General features: G+C 35.5%; 1 protein-coding gene across 1 annotated transcript in view; it reads left to right on the plus strand.

Moving 5' to 3' along the window:
* Positions 1-20,497, plus strand: part of Gpc5 (glypican 5) — a 1,376,768-nt gene that overhangs the window by 1,195,242 nt on the left and 161,029 nt on the right. The gene's annotated exons all lie outside the window — the stretch shown is intronic.

Consider the following 20,497-nt stretch of genomic DNA (forward strand, 5'->3'; position numbering starts at 1 on the left):
TTCATGACTGTTATGGGAGATCTCTCCAGTGTTCTTTTGTGTGGTGGCAGTCCTAGCCTGGTGGTTCTGTGTGCTATGAGAAAGTGGGATCCATGAGGAACAAGCTAGTAAGCATCAGTGCTGTGTGGCCTATGCATCAGTTTCTGCCTTCAGATTCCATTCTTGAATTACTACCCCAATTTCCCTGGATGATGGGCTACAATATGTAAGTTACAGCAAATATATTCCTCTTCAAGTTGTTTTTGTTTGTGGTGTTTTATCAAAATGATAGAAACCTAGAAAGATTTAAGTTGCATTTATCATGAGAAATTCATATAGTCATATAATGAAATATGATCATATTGCCCCTCTATTTCCTCTACCTGACTACCTTGTCACACATCTCCCTCTCAACTTTATTTCCTCTCTCTTTTTATTTATTTTATATAGATCACTAAGTACAATTAGTATCAGATATAAGCGCATGGGTGTGGGGTCATCCACTGAAGTATGATAATAAACCTATGAGTTAGAAAACTCTCAGCAAAGAATTATTTTCCTTCCCCTAATGGTGATCACCTGCAAACAGCCTCAAGTGCCTAGAGAGCATCTATTCCATTTATGCTGGAGTTTTGGTGGATTTCATATTCTGTGGGTTTTGAGCAGGTAGTGACAGCTGATCAGGGACCATGAGTATAATGGGTATATTATGCCCAGGAGTCAGCCTTTCCCACCATGTCTTCCTGTCTACCAGCTCTTGTGTTCTTTCTAACAGCTCTTCTAACAAGTTCACTGTGCCTTGGTGTGTTAGGGGCTGACAGAATTTGATTTGAGGCTGGACAATATTAAGGGACAATAAAAGAATGTTACAATTTTTTTCTTCAAATTTCAATGTCTTGTAGGGCAACTCTGAAATTCTGCAACTATAACCTTAATCTCATTTTATGAGAATTTAGTATGTGCATCTTACAGTTTTTATTTTGAAGGCGCTAGAATGGAATACAATGCTTTACCACTTACCTATAAGCTCTCAATTCATGTTTGAGAATCAAATATCTTATTACATTATATTTGTTAAATGAAAGTATGAAATTAAATATTACATGATTAGGTTCATTATTATAATATATTTCTTCTTATAATTGTATTGTATTTAGGACTCCATTCATTTCTAAAAATTTCTATAGAGATGACTTTACTGTTCTTCTATTGTTTAGCTGCAGGGTTCTCTGATGGGCTGAGTTGGTCCCTTGGTGAGAACAGCCTCTGTCTATAAATGAACAGCATGGTTGTTCCACCTGTATTCAAAACACCCAGTAATCAAATCTAGGGGATTCCTTGACCGAGCTGTTGATCCACTCTAGGTAAATCAGTGACCTTAAGACTGAGTAAATAAGATGGTCAGTGATCATGGGAGACACCTCGTGCATATATCTGCACACATGTGAACACATACATATGTAAGGAAAAAGTAGACTTTCTGCAGCTTGTAAGTTTGCACAAAAAATCAACCCTTTTTCCATTCTTAGGTTCAATTATTTGTAGCATAGAAGAACATCTTGTGTGTAAGCACACATGTGCATTCAAAATTTTAGAACAGCTTTGCTAAATTTGTTTGCTTTTTCTAAGAGCTTTGTATTTCCCTGTTTATGTATTCTATAAGTGATTGTAACATTAAAATCTGTGACAGCAATACTCTTTCTTTTGCATATTTATAGCTGTGCTGTTTTCCCTGATATTGGTGAAGTTTCTATTGCTCCATTGAACTTACGGAATAAAAAAATTGTATCATTTATTTTCTCAAAATTAAAAATACCTCTGTTGGTTTCATGTATGCTACATGCCTGAGATATGGAGCATTACAAAGCTCAGAGATAACCCACATGCTCAAATTTGTACAATATTAAAGACCACTGAAATTTGACACATTTTCTTGGTTTGATTTCAATGTTGTCTAACATTTCTCCTGCAGTCTATGAATATATTGATCTAATACAGTGTCATATATTTATATAAACTCCATGCCAGGTCTGAGGTTCTCTGTGAGGCATTCTACCTTATGAGGGTTACCTTTTCTGATTCCCAGAGAAAATAAGGAATTAGAAAGCATTCTACTGACTTGGTACACAAGTAGGAAGACATGACTGTAAAATGTTTTGTTCAGTGTAATTTCTGTTCAAATCTCTTTCTTAACAAGGCTTTGGCTTTTTGCCTAAAGATTTTCCTTCTGTTTTGTGTTAGTTGTTTTTTGTGGAAATGAAATCATCCTCATAGATTGTAGTCTTGGTCTTAATTCTTTGATACTTTCTCCAAAGACGGTTTTGTTGTTTCACCAAGTAACGTGATTATATTTATTCAATAAAATATGAGCGAACAAGCCACAATATGGTGGTTAATAAGTATGTCACTGTTTTATGTCATTTTAGGACATATAATACCACCATAACATTAAAAGGTACTGTTAGAAAAGTTTTGTATCCACAAGAAAATTACAACACATTTTTAAAAAAATCACTAGAATTTAAGTTCTTACAATGCATTGTTCCTTATGAACCAACAAGTTTTTTGCCTTTGTCTTTATACCAACACTAAGATAGGACTCGTGGGCTATGATTGCGCCAGAATCATGTAACCTAAAACCTCGTGTAGGCTTTATTTAAAACAGCAATGTCTCAATATTCCCATTCAGAATGAAAACTTATCAGGATCATAAATAATTGGAATGACATAATTCTAGTCCCCTTTAAACTGTATGGTAGATACTTCATCCATTTGGCCCAAAAGATGAATTTGGATATGAGTAAGAGATTTCCAGGATTTTATGTAAGGCCTGGGTGCAAAACTTTATATTTCTTTAACCAGAGCACTTAAAAAAGAAAGAAAGAAAGAAAGAAAGAAAGAAAGGAAGGAAGAAAGAAAGAAAGAAGAAAGAAAGAAACTTATGGGAGACCTTTGGTGAGGCCGTTTAAGAGAAGGTTCATCTAAGTGGAACTGCCAGAAGTAAAAGCCCTCCAGAAACATACCTTTACAGAAATATACCTTTAAATTTTTATCAAGGTACTTGATCCATCTTTATATACAATTCTTTTTGAAGCTCAGAAACATAAATAATGTGTAAACAGTCATGGTTAATAGAATTTTGGTTATTATATTTTGTGTGAGTTTATTGTTCTTTATTTGTTTGGTTCATCTTGTGTTATTTTTTTAAGAGAATAATATAATGAGAATATTTTCTCTCTTCTCTTTCCTACCTCCAACACTTCCTATATACAACTCTGTTGACTTTTGCTGGCCTATGCAGATCTCTGTCTGTGAGACCTGATCTGGGATCTGAAGACCTGAAAGAATGGGGTGAACTACAGTCTCATACTATAGACAACCTTACTTTAGTTTAGGTGTACTTTTATACATGAAGGTAATAAAGAAATCAATGATTTAAGGAAGGTTGTTTGAGTTCAGAAAACATTATCAGAATAACATGTAAATAAATTTTAGGACATACTAAATATCAGTAGAGCCCTATCTAAGAACATTTTCAGGACAGTCCAATTTAAGCACAATTGCCTGGTGAGTACTCTAGATTATACCTGGTAAGGTACAAAATGGCCAGATTCAGATTCAAGATACACAGACCAGATTGAGTTCTATAGCTATATTTTAACATCCAAGGAGAATAAAGATGTCTTATGAATTGAATATAAATGTTTGTTACAGGAGGTACAAAATCATGTCCAGGAACAATCCAGGGAACAAAATGTACCTGGTATAAAAGGCCCTCTGTACTATTTTCTGGAACCTCTATCACTTTCCCCAAGCATTGTTCATTATACACCATTGCTTTAACTGTGTTCCAACACTCCTTATTGTTCACTTTCAAATCCATGGCAGCTTTTTTTTTCCATTAACTTTTGTTACATGCAAATACATAGATGTAATTTGAACTTAAAAGACTGCAACAATGTCAGTATTTAGCTTGAAAGGGTCATACGTGTACATTTTGCCTATCCCACCACAAGACGAAAAAAAAAATAAACCTCTAGAAATGAATAACGAATGCTGCTTCTGGGAGGGGAGGACTTCACTAAAATCATCCTTTTAGCCTGGCATAATGCAGACTTGTACCCAGGAGTCTGCTCACTACTCCTTTAGGAGTAGTTTCTGTGGCTTTTAGTTTTCCAACTGTCCTTGATACCCTAGACAGCCAACACACTTAAGTCTTATGAGAGGCCAGATGAAGAGCAGAGCCTCATTATGCAGACATGTAGAAAAACAGCTTGTGAAATTTAATTGAGTATCACACTTAGGTTTCCTATGTAATCTTGTCAGGAAAAAAGAATTCTAATTATTTAACATGTGAGCTTTTTCATATGCATGTGTATTAGATGAAATGCCCAACAGTGGGGAGTAAGAGTACACCTCCTGTAGAAAGACAGCATAAAGTAGAGGGATTAGATTGCATCCCACAGTCAAAAACTCTGACCCAGAATTGTTCCTGTCTAAATGAACTGTGGGGACAAAAGTGGATAAAGGACTGAGGGGGAGGAGGTCCAGTAAAAGGCCCAAATTAGAATCCCTCTTAAGGGCTGGCTCCAAGGCCAGACACTATTACTGATGTTGTGATGTGCTTACAGACAGGAGCCTAGCAGGATTGATCTCTTAGAAGCCCAAGAATCATCTGACTGAGATAGATGCAGATACTTAAACCCAACCAACAGATTGAATGAGGGAAAACTGGAAGAAGCTGAGGAGAAGGGCAATCTTATAGGAAGACCAGCATTTTCAACTAACCTAGACCCTCAAGATCTCTAAGACATTGAGCCACCAACCAGGTAGGATACACTAGCTCGTATGAGGTTTTTGAGACATATACAGAAGAGGTCTGCCTGGTCTGGCCTCAGTGAGAGAAGATGCACCTAACACTTGAGACACTTGAGACCCCAGAGAGTAGGGAGGCTTGGTGGGGTGAGGGAGGAGGAGAAATGGGATAAGGAACTGTCAGATAATGGACCAGGAAGGGGATAACAGCTGGACTGTAAAAACAGATATGAGAGAGAGAGAGAGAGAGAGAGAGAGAGAGAGAGAGAGAGAGAGAGAGAGAGAGAGAGAGAGAGAGAGAGAAGAAATTGCATTTTTAAAAAATGAGTGTTAGCCAAGTACTAAAGAACTCCCTGTCCTCAGCTTGGGCTAAGATCCTCCTGAAACATGTAGCAATTTTATATGTAAAAGAGTTTTGAACTGTAGCTCCTATGATAAAACTGACATGGAGAATGAAGCATGGTAATAGAGAATGTGTCAGCTGATTGAAACCTCGACTAATGTGTTAACCCTGTAAGTGATTAAAATGGAATTTTTAGGTATATGAAAAATAAACCTTTCCGGTTTCAATGTTGGCATGATAAAAGAAAGTATTAGAAAGTTTGTAAATGTTTATGGAAATAAGTAAAATTGTCAAAAGTGCATGTTTCATAGTGAGATTTTAATTTGGAATAGGACTAGATCAGTGTGTAGGTGGGCATTTGTAGCATAGATCTTAAAATTGTACAGGATATACTGTTTTCTGATAGAGATATATTGCTAATGCTATTTTATCTACAAAAATAAATGCTGATGCTATTTTATCTACAAAAAAGACATTTTGAAAGACTGAGTTTATATTGTATATTTATAATGTGATTCAAAGCTGGTAGCAAGTCCTGGTGACCAGAAGTCTTTGGGGAGTGTCCCTCAGCATTCTGGATGTTCATTGAATTAGAGTTTCAGCAGAGGGAATGAGCCCACAGGTCAAATAAAATGCCAGATCTCAAAAGCCCTAGACATAGATGAACAAGGATTTCATGGTGGATACACTCAGTGCAGAATAATTCTAGAAGTTTGATTGCAAGGCACAGGATAGAGCAAGCACCCAAACAAACAAACAAAAACAAAAAGGACTCTATTATATTCAAAATATTTGTAAAATTATGGATATTTAAATATTCAACAACAGAGTAGAATCTGTATATGAAATATATTCACTGTTTTTAAAATACTATTTCATAAAATAAAACACTTTTTCTAGTTTTCTCATTGGCAGAATATTTCAAGATAAATTTCTTTTCCTTCTCACAAGCTCATTGTATACTGCCTTTTCTGCTATGTAATACACAGAATACCAAGTACACATGAGTGCTTATGATGTATTTGAGAATTATCAGTATTGGCAATAAAGTGTTTCCAATCTCAGTTGCATATATATGAACACTATAAATTGGAAAACGTGTGCTTCAACTGATAGGTCAAACGCCCTTGTTAGATTTTCCTCATTGTGTTTTTGAGAAGACAGCTTCAGTTACCAGCACTAACCATACACTACATTAAAACAAGAGAGTCAGTTTGAGTGTGACTGGAGATAATTTTCTGTGACAGGTAAGAAGAAAGGCATGGACTTAGACATTTTATCAAGTACAAAACTATCCCTAAAACAACAACAAAATTATTATACGTTGAATTAAAATCACAGAGAATCCTTTGTCATTCACAATTGTCTATAACAGCATCTGAGACAGTTTTGGAAACTTATTTTTAGACAGTAGATCGTGTTAATACAAAATGATAGTATTATTCAATTATCACTCAAACTATCATTCCATTTTGCACAATGACTTTATTCACTATTATTAAAAACTGTAAGAATATTCTCCTTCATGTTACAGGTATGTCAAGGCTAATGTGTGAAGAGAAACTGCTTTGTCTTGTGTTTTCAGGGGACCCTTTACCTACACTGAGAAGAGATAAGGGGAAAAAATACAGAGGGATGACTGCCATAGGATTCCACTAAAACTTCTGCTACAAATTTGTACTGTCACTTTCCCCTTAACTCTGCTGGCTCACATTAGCAACAGTGTCTAGACTGATAAAGATTAAGATTATCTGTTCTACATTAAAGAAAGTATTTTGCACAATAAGGCAGATAAGTCTACCTCTTTTTATGTTAGCAGTCCAAACTTGAGATGACAATCAATACCAGATACAAAACAAACAAATAAACAAACAAACAAACATAGAGAGAGCTCCAACTAGTTCCATTGGGGATTATTTTATATAATTTCAAAGAACATGATGAACTTCATAGACTAAGATTTCTAAGAATTTTTCAAAGATGGAACTTCTATGACCCTTAAATTACTGTTGCTGTTTTGTGACCTTCAACCCATGATCACTCTCAAAGATAACACTCTAGATAAAAGTCCCTGGGAATAGGATGTGTCTAGAAAAATTAAAGATAGGATCAGGGATATGTAAGAATGGATAAAACTATTACTATTCAAGTCTGACCTGAATTTGATTCCCCAGAACCAACTATGAAAGCAGAAAATCAATTCCAAAAGACATTCTCTGAATTGGTGTTTACGGTGGCACACATATCTAAGATACCATACTGCACCTCCAATACACAAACACACAAAATGTGCACAATACACAGCTACTCCATTCCTGGGTTTATAGCCAAAGGTCTCTAACAACTGCCAAGAAGGTACTTGGATGGCCATGTTTATTGCTGTGCTATTCACAAGAAGTAAGACATGGAACCAATCTTGGTTCTTATCAACAGATGAATATATATATATATATATACTATAAATCACTAAATTTTTCAGCTGTTAAGATTAATGGAATCAAATTTGCATGGTAGAACTGGAAGTTATTATTTTAAGCAAAATAAGCAAATTCACAATACAAACACAGCATCTTTTCTCTTTAATGGTGATTGTAAATTTTAATAATAACCCTAGCGTTTGTGAGTGGGGTAGGGTGGGTGTATGGGTGTGTGAGTGTGTGGTGTTCATAGGGCATGAAATTAGGAAAAGCTTCAAAAATGGGAAGAAGAAGAGATAGAAAGCAAGTGACATGAAGGCAGAGGAGGGCCACAGTAAAAGAGGAAAGGGCAGGAGAGTGTGTTTATGAGATAAATAAGAATAAAATATGAAACTCTAAAATGGAAGCCAAGTCTCTTCTATTGTCTTGCAAGCCCTGTTTTAAAAATAATTGAAAACAACATTGTCTAGATGATCATTTTCTCAAATATACACACTGAAATCCTATTTCTCAATACCTCAGAATATGACATTTATAGATGTGATGATAAAGCCTCTAAAGAAATAATTAATGAGTGAAATGATGTATGTGATTCTTATTCCAATATATCTGCTAATTCTAGAACAGAAACTAGGTACACACACACAGATATATTCCTGGAATTACTCTATGAACAGCTGTGAGAGAAATGTTTTGTGGTGTAGGCCATCTATTTAGTTATGGCAGTCTCAACATACTAATAAGCCCTACATCCAGCAGTGGATTGTTACCAAGAATATATAAACAGCTTTCAGAACTCAGCTGGAAAAGTGAATGCATTGGATAATGAGCAAGTGTTGAATAGACATTTCACCAAAGAGAACATATAGGTAAAAAAATAAATAAATAAAGGACATGAAACTAGTTTAGAAATATTGGCTGTTAGAGAAACACAAAGCAAACTTACAGTTAGATAATGCTGTACATAAGTCAGAAGAGTCACATGAGAAAAACTAGCAACTCCCATAACAGCAAGAGTCAGAGACTACGAGTCATCTCCACTGCTTTGGAGATGCTGTACCCACATTGTAGAACAGGCAGTTGTTTCTTAGAGAATTAGCTGTAACATTCTTATCCACATGACAAGCGGTTGTATTCTTTCTCTTTAAGACAGCCAATCCAGTGTCAGGGATGCTTGCTATCTTTCAAGTTTAATTTTTTTCCCACATCACACTTGTTCCTTTCATTTTTGTCTTATGTCCTTCCATATAATATTTTATCAGCAAGTTTATGTACAGATGGCAAGAAAACAGCCTCCCAGTATAAGTACTATGATTTCATACAACAACCAAATCTATCAGGTTCCTGGTTCATTGTGTTAAATTACGTTTTTTTTCTCCTGCAAAAAGGTTGGTATTGAATTATGACATATATCTTGAACAGATATATGTCTGCATTATCATCTGTCTGATGCAATTTGATATTTTCTTTTATTTTTAGTTACATGTACATGTTTGTGTTGGAGGGGGCTGTACAGATGAATGCAGGTGTTCTCAAGGTCAAAGAGGGCATAAGATCATTTGTGGCTGAAGTTACAGAGAGTCATGGACCTCCTGATAGGGTGCTGGGAGCCGACTTTGGGTCCTTTTCGAGAGTTGTGAATGCTCTTAAAGGCTGATATTTTCTCTACTTTCCACTTTGTCTGAATACAGCATCTTGTAGTGAAGAACTGGGCCCCCAGGATTCAATACACAAAGTTCCTGCCACCTTTATCCACCTAAACTTCATATCATCTTCATTAGACGATTGGCATTCCCATTTTAATTTTAAGTAGACGGCAGCGAGAAGTCATGTGACATGTAAAGCCAAACCAGTTTCACCTGTCTAAGCCAATATGCTTTCTATAACATACTTACCAATTGTTTTCCTAAAAGAAACAGTTAAACAAAACATAATAAACTAGCACAGCCAAGTAACATGGTAACCCCAATTCTTTCATGGCCCACAGCTCAGATATTTTATCTATACACGTAATGAAAAAATAAGAGTAGGCATTATTCTTGACATAGATGAATGGAGATTATTTTTGCTGAACAAAATAAAAGTAACTTGTCTTTTCTAGCAGAGTGTATACATGTTTCTTGTTCAGCTATCAGCCTGGAAGTACTTAGTATAGAGTGTAAGATTGGGAAATTCCACCATTTAAATATCCAGTTCCCCAAGGCTGTTTATGAGTCAAAATCTGTTGCTATGGGTCACTTTCTCAGTTTGAGCTCTAAAGTCAAGAAACAATAACAAAGAAAGATGCTGAAAAAGAAAAATAATTCCAAATGAATAAATATGCAAGTTAATTTGATCAGTATGGCTCCAGTCTCCTGACAGGGAGTGATAGAGAGATTAACAATTAACAAGAATATATGCTGACCTCATTTGTTATCAGTGAAATTGCTGGTGAACTGCCTGAGGTCCTTGACTCAATGTTTACAGTTTCTTTGGAATTTTATCTCTCATAAATTTCTAGAACTCATGGGAATTTCATTTAACTCATATTATACTACACTAATAATTAAATAATATAAATGATAGAGGAAGTCCAGACACAGTGAACCACTGATGACCCTAGAGAATACATGGAAGAGGAAAAGCAGAGAAATAAAAGGCAATTATGGATAATTTATTCAACCAGGAAGGAACAATCTCTCTCACTCGCTCCCTCCCCTCTCTTTCTCTTCAAGTTGTGTGTGAGATTGTATGTGTAATATTTACAGAAGTTATCTACTTATTGATGGATCTAATCTAACACCATGCACAAAGCACGGCTTTTTAAAATTGTTATTTTGTGTATGTAAATGTGATCCTTGATGAGTTGATGTGTACTACATGCATCCTGGAGCCCATGCAGTACAGGGGAGAGCATGGGATTCCTTAAAAAAGAAACTCCAGTTGGCTCAGAACCATTCTGTGAGCGCTGGAATCTGAACTCATGTTCTTGGTAAAGGGTGAAAATTGTCTTAACTGCTAAACTATTTCTCCAAAACCAAAACACAACTATTTTAAAAAGAACATTATACTCATTAAATTCTTTCCAGAATGAATCATTCACTTACGATTATTAAAGGTCTCCTCTTCATACTGAATGTAAATGGTGCAACAATGTCAGTGCTTAGTAGGAGGAGCAAAAGATTCGTCTCAACACTGAATTCAGTGAATATACACAGCATCTACCATCTCATCTTTATGGGCATATGCAGCAAAAACCAACTTACTGGTCTGATAATCTGTCACTAATGATAATAACAACCATGAAAGTGATGAATAGGGTTTTTTTATTGGAAATTTTCTTTATTTACATGTCAAATGTTAGCCCTTTTCCTTGTTTCCCCTCCACAAACCCCCTAATCCCTACACTCCCCATGCTTCTAAGAAAGTGCTCTCTCACCCAGTCCCACCTCACTACCCTAGCATTCCCCTACACAGGAGCCTCAAGCCTTCACAGGACCAAGGGCCTCTCCTCCCATTGATGCCAGATAAGGCCATCCTCTGCTACATATATGGCTAGAGCTATGGGTCCCTCCATGTGCACTTTTCGGTTGGTGGTTTAGTCCCTGGGAGCCCTGGGGGATCTGGTTGGTAGATGATGTCCTTCTTATGGGGTTGCAAACCCCTTCAGCTCCTTAAGTCCTTTCCCTAACTCCTCTATTGAGGTCCCTGTTCATGAAAAGTGGGGACATTTCCTTCTTGCCTTGATTTGCATCTTAATGATGTAGGGTTGCCCAAACCTCTATTAATATCCAAGTTTCACCATCTGAATATTCTTCCTCCTTTGACTGCCAATCCACATACCTGTCATCTTTGAAGATTTAGTTGACTGAATTTGGAATACTTAATGGAAACTTCCATTAAAATCCTTTCAGAAAACATTGCTATAACTATCTTGAGTTTTCTTCACGACTATGTGAGTTTCTTCTCTTCCTTTTTAGACTGAAAACCTCATGAAGTAAATAATTTGAACTTTAAAAGCACCTGATCTCTGGTACCTAAAATGTTATCTGAGATGCATTACTAAGAAAGGTTGTACGTAATTTATAATACGACTATCATGGTCTTCAGTATGATCTAGAATGTACAGAATTCTTGTAGATAATGCTGAGACATAGATGAGGCAAACATAAAAAGCTAAGACTCAGACAGGACACACCTTGGGATAGCTGGCACTGGGACCTAGACAGGAAGTGAAATGTGTATTGAAACAACAGTGATCAGCAATTTTTCTTTAGCATCATTTAAAACATGGGGATTATTGTCAAGACATTTAGGTGTCTTGTGGAATTTTTCTAACAACCATACAGACTGCACACATAACATCCCTATTTTCCAAATGTGGTTATTTGCCAAATGTAAAGAGCTATGCAACTTTCCGACAGTTGCACACAGAGTAAAGAAGAGTTGAAAGTCGAGCAAACTTGTAATTCACAGAATATTTGTGCTCAGGACTGCTAGTTTATGAAATGTCTCAAGCCATTCCTTTTAAGAAGGACTATGGTTTCTTTTCTAAATTACCACCTCATTTGTTGTGTCTATCATCAAAGCTCTGAATCTGCCTGCATGTCATAGCCTAGCTGCAGATATTCAGTGAGGTCATTTTGATGTATTGTCTGTTATTTACAGAATACAGGACTAACAAAGAAGGCAGAAAGGGAAGCTGGTTATGTGAATTCTTGGATAGGACCTTTGCTACAGGATTAGTAAATGCATGCCTCTACTTTTAGAAATGTAACATGAACATAATATATATATTAAACATTAATAATTTAAAAAATCAATTTGACATTTATTCATGTTTAGATATTTAAAGAAACAATCTTATATGACCTTATAAAATTATACTCTAAGGTTGAGAATTATTCTGGCAATGTTTCCCTAACAGGAAAGCTGTTGCTGCTTGCCCATGCTCTACTCTCTTCTTTTTATGTTAACACACACCTAATGCGTAATTTCTCCCTCAATCATCAACTTCATTAACAAGAAATTAATGTTAAAGAAAATAGTAAATTATTTTGCTTTTGAAATTCTCATTTTATCAAAATGCCAAGAACAAAACCTTTGGGAAATAATTTAGTGTTTAAAATTATTCTTTCCTCCTTTCTTTTAAACACTGAGGTTAGGTTTCAGGTGTCAGGGGACACCATACTTTGATGTTTGCTGTTAAGAATGATTTATTTATCAAATGACATTCCATCTGAAATGATGGTTTTATATTTTGAGTTAAAATGTAAGTTCAAGTGTCCACAGCTTTTCTGTATTCACAATAATCTACATCTACTCTCCACAAATGACCCATGGCATAAAAGGTGAAAGGACACCTTTTCTTCTAATAGGAGAAAAATTAATCACCACATTTAAAACTATAAATACCCTAGTTTTATCAAATCGTGCTCATAGAAATTATTTAATTTGTATAATTTCCCACTGTCATTCCACACTAGGATGTTGCAGAAAGTGGTCAAAATAAAGGTTGTACGCTGAGTCAGTAGACAAAATATTTGTAACCCAAGTGTAAGCAATAAAGTTCAGATCTATAATTATAATCTATAATCCCAGGACTAAGTAAGAGTGCAGGGGGCTTGGAAGGTTGGAGAAAAAGAGAAAGAGAACAAGAGAGGGGAGAGAGGGAGAGAGACAGAGAGATAGAGAGAACATGCAATTCAGCTTTACCAAAATACTCAATTTCAATAAACAAGGTACAAGCTAGTGAGCAAAGATACTTAGCATCGACTTTGAGCCCCAACACAAGCATCCAACTGCACACATAGGCACATGTGAACACTATCACTATACAGATATGGATACCACATACTAACACAACAATAATGGTGTGATCATATCATATTCCTTGGAGTTTATTTCATCTTATTATTTACTAAATGCTGATCGAATTATCTAAATGTGAATTAATATATTTTGCCCTATCCAAACAATTCACAAGCTTTTAAAACATTTTCCTAGGCCAAAGAAAACCTAATTTGATTATGATAAAAATTCCAAATATATTAATTGAGGAAAAATGTCATATCTCTCAATTTTATCAGAATCACTTCCTGTTATAAATTGAAGGTTTGGGTTAGCAAATACTGCTTGCAACAAATTATTGCTATAATCTCAAGATACTAAAACCTTTATTGTAAACCAGATGACGGTCATATATTTAACTTTTGGTAGTAGCAATCCAGCTAGGATACTGATTTCTAAACAAAGCTATAGATTACTGACCAATTTAGAAATGGAGGAACAGTGAGTTTCTCCTTTTCCTCTTCCAATTATTTGATCAACTTCTTTTCTTCATTAACCACACGAAAGCATAGAGAACCTGAATTCCCACACAAAAAAAAAAAAAAAAAAAAAAAAAAAATGCTTGTTATTCTGTTCGACAAGCTGTTCCAACAGCTAGTGACCTATGTGAAAACCCTCTTGACAAGCTCCACAGGTGTCCTGGCTTAATGTTGTTCTGGAAAGTGCTTTTAATAGATAAGCATACCCTATCTGCTCTGGCAAAGAAAAATAGAGCGGACAATCAGACAACCATCTCCTCTAACCTGAGCAGAATCGTGAACATAAGTCAAGGGCAAAGGAAGCACTCTTCTTTCTCAGTGCCCTCCGGGAGCAGCAAACAGCTGCCCTTTCCTTTATATTTCTATTGCGCACATAGGCAGAAGACAGGGATTTCAACAAGACAGATGAGAAAATGATTTAAAGATGCTTTCATATACAGCAGAAACAGAAACACTTTGAAGTGCTACAGAGATGAATTCAGGGTTGATGCAGAGCTTCACAAATGCTTGGTTTGCTGTACACCTAGGTGTGATTATTTCTAGTCAAAATATTTGTTAATTAAGCCATGCTGGAATCATTAATATAAACAGTCAAATTTTATCATTAATCTGAAACTTTTGTTTGTGATATTTTTTAAAAAAAGTACAATAGTGAAGACTCTGCAGGAATGCACATATATTTGGAAGTTTAATCTATATCTCCCTTTATCAAGGAGAAGAGCTATGCAATTCATTCATAATTAAGGGAAGATTAACAAAACAAAGTTTTCAAGTATGCAAGGGAATAAACAATATCCCTATGTGCAGAGTACTGAAGACTTGCCCAAGGATGTGAGTTTCACCAGCTGAAATTCTTCTTGTACAATCAGTAACAATTCAGCTGTCAAGAAAATGTTTCAGAAAAATGAGAGCTTAGGTTTGTATGCCTTTCCATAGAATGGGCCTGATTTTCTGTATACGCTGCTCACAGTCAGTTTTCTGGATATTTTGAATGGTGTGTTCACGCCGTTTGTACAATCAGTAACAATTCCGCTGAATGAAGTCCCAAATTCACCCTAGAATAGAAACTAGACTAGTCTATAAGGAAAATGTAATCCCTCTATTTCCCAGTATAAGAAATGAATATTCACCAATGACACAACACCAAAATAAATGGATAGACAAATCAATAAATAGAAAAAGAATTTGTTATTGGTTTTTTTTTTTCAATTTCACTCAATATACATTTATGGTCTTCTGAAAATGTGACCTGTGTTGTAGGATAACAAAAATAAGGAAGAGAAATGAATGTTAGTTTCAAACTCCAAAAGGCCATGACCTGAAAATTCACCTGGGATCCTTGGCCTTAGACCATCTGCTATTAAACCTTGACTGCCGCCTGCGATTAAGTGCTCAGAGAAGAACTTGGCCTACCACTTGACCTACTAGGCTTAGGAAGAAGTAAATTATCCACTAAGTAATGTCAGGAACCTTTTGTAATAAAGGGGGTATTTATAAATTTGGATTAGTAATGTCTAGGGAAAATAATTCCAATATGATGGATTATGCGAATGCCTTATTCTCACGTGCTATTAACTCTGCACCTTATGGAAGAAAACATTGGAGGCTCATAAGCGTCACCCCTTCCAGGCTTAATGAGGCAAGAAAAACTTGTATGTCCTATTCAGGGTCATTGCCATCTAAAAAGTCATTAAAGAATTCAAGGGTAAAGTTGGAGGATGGCTATTTAGATCATACACAATAGAAAAATCTTTAACTAGAATTCTAAAACTGTGATTTTGTTACCTTTCCTTTAGTGTTATTCTCCTAAGTCTAGTTTTGCCTCTTATTCTATATCTTTACTTAAAATGTGTGTCACTTCTACATTCTGATTTACAAAAACATTGCATTGTTCCAAAGAATTAACAGACATTGTATAGGTATTTGAAAGATAACTGATAAGAAAAGAAGACAAGTAAATGGATGGATGGATACATGGAAAAAGGGAAGGGAAGCAGGAAGAAAGGAAGAAAGGAAAGGAGGGAGGGAGGTAGGGAGGGAGGAAGGAAGGAAGGAAGGAAGGAAGGAAGGAAGGAAGGAAGGAAGGAAGGAAAAATATAGGAGAGACAGGAAGGGAAGGAAGAAGTAAACTATAAAATATTTGTCATTGATAAATACTTTAATAGGAAAACACTTTGCCTCAATATAATATGGTACAACTAACCTTTCATTTATTAATCAATTATTAAAGTTATAGAATTATCTGTAGTCCATAGAAAGCATGAAAACTATTTGTAGAAAAATGTACTTGATCACTTAACCACAAACTATTGTGTAGATTTCTAGAGGAGAGAAACATATTTCTTCAATAATTTTCTGGTTCAAAGAAAGATTCTATTTCCTTTATGCATGATGTTTTCTGCTTTGAGGTAAAGGGGAGGATTGATGAAAAGTAGACCAAGAAAGCAGTGAATTCACTGAATTTTTATAGGAATGAAGACTACATAGAGTCTATCACTGTAACTCTTTAGTTATATAAAGAGGAATTTTTAAACTCAAGAATATCTTTTTTATTTTAAATAATGGATGACTTAGTAAAGTATTGAAAATAAGATCATAAGTCTCTAACCCTTAAGGGGACTTTAAAGTAATTCCACTACCAGGGCTCAGGGAATATTGTGAAAGAGGAGGAAGAAAGAGTGTAAGAGTCAGGGGAGGCTATAAAATGCTTTAAAGTCTGTATTCTGCACAGAGCATGAACTCACAGTTTCTGTAGTTACCTAAAAGACAAGACCTACCTAGGAGAAAGGCAACCAAAATCACAGAGCAGATAGTCTAGGTGAAGGTGATAGCCATGCATCACCTTGTACTGAAGAGCTATGGGCACTATAGAGTGGCTGAGGCTCAGGCAGTGGTAGTTTAGTGTTGTTCTTTATCAAGGATATGATTTAGTTGATGGTTCCCCCACCTATAATCAGATGGTCAATACTAAGTAGAATTGGTGCATTATCAAAAACAAAAGTACATAAAATTGAGAGGAGAAATTGGGAGTTGGATGGTGTAAATGAAGGGTAGATAAGATCATATTTCATTGTATGTATATATAAAATTTTAAAAGTAAAATAAAAATGTTAAAGATGAATACTTTAAATTGAATTACCTACTAATTGTTAGGTTGATCTTTAACATAATTTATAATTATGAAAGTAGGTTGGTCAATGACTTATGGTACTCCTTGTTAACATATATATGTATATATATATATATTCTTTTTCATGTGTGTTTTTGTGCATGTCTGTATATGTGATATTTCAAATAATAGTAATAGTAAAGACAGAGTTCTTTCAAATTTCAGCTCGTAACCTATTCACAAAATAACCTTGAGCATATCTGAAGCTCATATTCTGTCTTTTATAAAGTATGCGATATTACTTACATTTATTGATGTCAGTGTGATTATAACCCACGACGTGATATGAAATCTGTAGCTCCCTAGTACTTGAGGCCAAAATTTACTTTCTGTAATTGAAACAATGGCAAAAATATTTATAATAGCTCTAAATTATCAGGAACAGGAGCTATGTTCACCAACCCAGAAAAGAATAGTCGCAACATAGAATTCCCTGGACAAAAGGTCATTGATTGCATAATAAAACCTGGCTAAGCTAATCAGGGACCCACAGTCAAGTCTAATAAGAAATCAAACACTCTCTTAACTTTTTGCCACTCTAAGTCATGGTTTGTTCTTTGATTGCCTTAGGAAAGGAAGCACACTGGTATAAGGTCCAAATACTGCTTTCTATTGTGTGTAGGGCTTTTTATGTTCTATATTCATTAAAATACTATGGACCTTCATTCTGAGTCAGGGTTTCTATTCCTGCACAAACATCATGACCACGAAGCAAGTTGGGGTGGAAAGGTTTTATTCAGCTTACACTTCCACATTGCTGTTCATCACCAAAAGAAGTCAGGACTGGAACTCAAGCAGGTCAGGAAGCAAGAAGTGATGCAGAAGCCATAGAGGGATGTTCATTACTGGCTTGCTTCCCCTGGCTTGCTCAGCCTGCTCTCTTATAGAACCAAGACTACCAGCCCAGAGATGGTCCCACCCACAAGGGGCCTTTCCCCCTTGATCACTAATTGAGAAAATGCCCCCACAGCTGGATCTCATGGAGGCATTTCTCCAACTGAAGCTCCTTTCTCTGTGATAACTGCAGCCTGTTTCAAGTGGGCACACAAAACCAGACACTTTTTCTCTAGATAACACCCCCAAGTAAACTAAAAGTTCAAGGAGATTTAGAAAAAAATCAGACAATAAATTTATTTATTTATTGCACAAACAAATAATATATTATTAAATATATTCACAGAAGGAAGTTTTTACATTTTTGCCATATTTTGGCATAGCTTAGACATTTCATTAAGGAAATGAGTATTGTCTTTCTATAGCTTCTAAAGTTTCCGTTTGGTTCAGTTGTTTTAGAATCTCCCTACTTACACTTTTCTGGGACTAAAGTGTTGCAGGGTTGAAAATCATTTGCTGTCTTCTACTTATTCTCATTTTATCCAGGAAGAATGTTACTTTTGAAGTTTCTTTTCTATTTCAGAAAAGGATTTGGATGCAATGGTGCAAAGGTTGTTTTTATTTTCACTACAAATATTATCGGTTTAGCTTAATTTTTATTGCTAAATTTAAATAACTGCTTTCAGGAAAATAAAAGTTCCATTATTGTTTCTACAGAATTGAGTTAAAGTTTAAGCTGTATAATATAAAATTAATTTATCTTTTTATTGAAAAAAATCAATATCATAGACTATTTAATAATCATGGTTTCACTTCTGCTAAATGCACCCAGATCCTTGTCAAACCTCCATTGACCCAAAAATTTCTTAATAAATATAAAGCACTGACTTAATCATATGAGTTCAGCATACTTCCCATACATGTTAAATGTATAGTTTTAAATACCCTCCATACTACTTATGTTTGAAACTCAGATATACATTAAAATAATATATGGAAAATAATATATAAATAATAAAATATATATATATATATATATAATGGAATTATCATTAAGCGTGTCATAAGAAACAGAATTTTCCATTATCAGCAGCATAGATGAACTTGAATGTGTCACATTAAAGGACATAAACAAGTCTCAGAAGGGTAAATCCTTCATGACTCTATATAAGTCAACTATAATTAGTCAAACTCAGAAAGTCAGAAAATAAAATAGTGGTTTCCAGGAATAAGAAGGAACAGGACAAAGAGACCTGATTTTCAGTGGCCATGTGGCTTATGCTATGGAAGAAAAGTTACTGAGGAGAGATTCATGGCAGACTTAATGAAGTTCAAATTGCTCCTCAACACACCTTCATGTTTGTCAAGAAGACACACCATGTTACCTGTCCTTACCACAGGGAAAGAAAAGGAAAGTAGAGAAGGATGGAGAGAGAAGCAAGAAAGAAAGAGAAGAGGGGGAAAGTGGGATGAAAAGAAGAAAAAAAGAGGAGTGTGGGAGGGGAGAAGGTAGAAAGAAGAAGTTGGTGGTCCGGAGGCATTGACTATGTAATCAGATCAGATTTCTACGAAAGCAGTATGCAAAATAAATTCACATCGAAACCTACTAAATACATTTTAAAACAAACTTAAAGTATTATAATGGCCCTTTTCTTCATGAATTCAGGTGTGACTTACTGTTTCATGATCATCCTAAAATTGATATTCGATATAGATATTTTGAAGATAATGATACCATCTTTTTTTTCTCTTTCTCATTTATAATGGAAGCCAAGTTGATACATGATTTTGTTGCTGGAATTATACTCTTTTTATACATTAACTCTTCACTTGATCTTAGCCGAAAGGCTGAGAAGTGATATAAGTTAACTCTTTTGCTGACTACTGACATAGAAGTACTTGGGGTCATCATCTCTGTATTCCTGGAAAAGTACCTCAGATTGTTCAGTTATGGAGAGGAGGTTCATTTAGAAGAAGTGTCATCCACTTCTGTATTTGCCAGGCACTGGCATAGCCTCATAAGAGACAGCTATAACAGGGTCCCATCAGCAAAATCTTTCTGGCATATGCAAGTGTCTGAGTTTGGTGGCTGATTATGGGATGGATCCCCGGGTGGGATAGTCTCTGGATAGTCCATCCTTTCGTCTTAGCTCCAAACTTTGTCTCTGTAACTCCTTCCATGGGTATTGTGTTCTAAGGAGGAATGAGCAGGGCAGGGAACTTTCAGGATATCATTTGAAATGTATATAAAGAAAATATCTTAAAAAAAATTGTCAGATTCTAGGGAATTATTCCTCACTGTGTCAATGCTGTACTCTGAGATATTGTATCACCGTGAGAAACGTGTGGCCAGCAAAGTTACCTGTCTCATGGCTGAAAAAGCAAGGAGGGCAAAAACAGAGCCACAGATGTGCACATTCCCCTTCTGTGGCATGTCCCAGTGACCTGGGATGTCCTCCTTTGCCCTACCCTTTCCAGTTGACAATCCAACAAAAGTCTTCTAGGGGTTACACCCTTAACACATGGGAAACACTTAAGATTTAAACTACACTATGACAATAGGCCGCTGAGAAATACACAATCCTCTGTCAGGCTTCAGAAGAATTCAGCAAACTTTATGGGAAAAATGTTT

This window comes from Mus caroli, unplaced genomic scaffold (genome assembly GCF_978045245.1).
Source record: "Mus caroli unplaced genomic scaffold, Mus_caroli_1 scaffold_12, whole genome shotgun sequence".
NCBI lineage: Eukaryota > Metazoa > Chordata > Mammalia > Rodentia > Muridae > Mus > Mus caroli.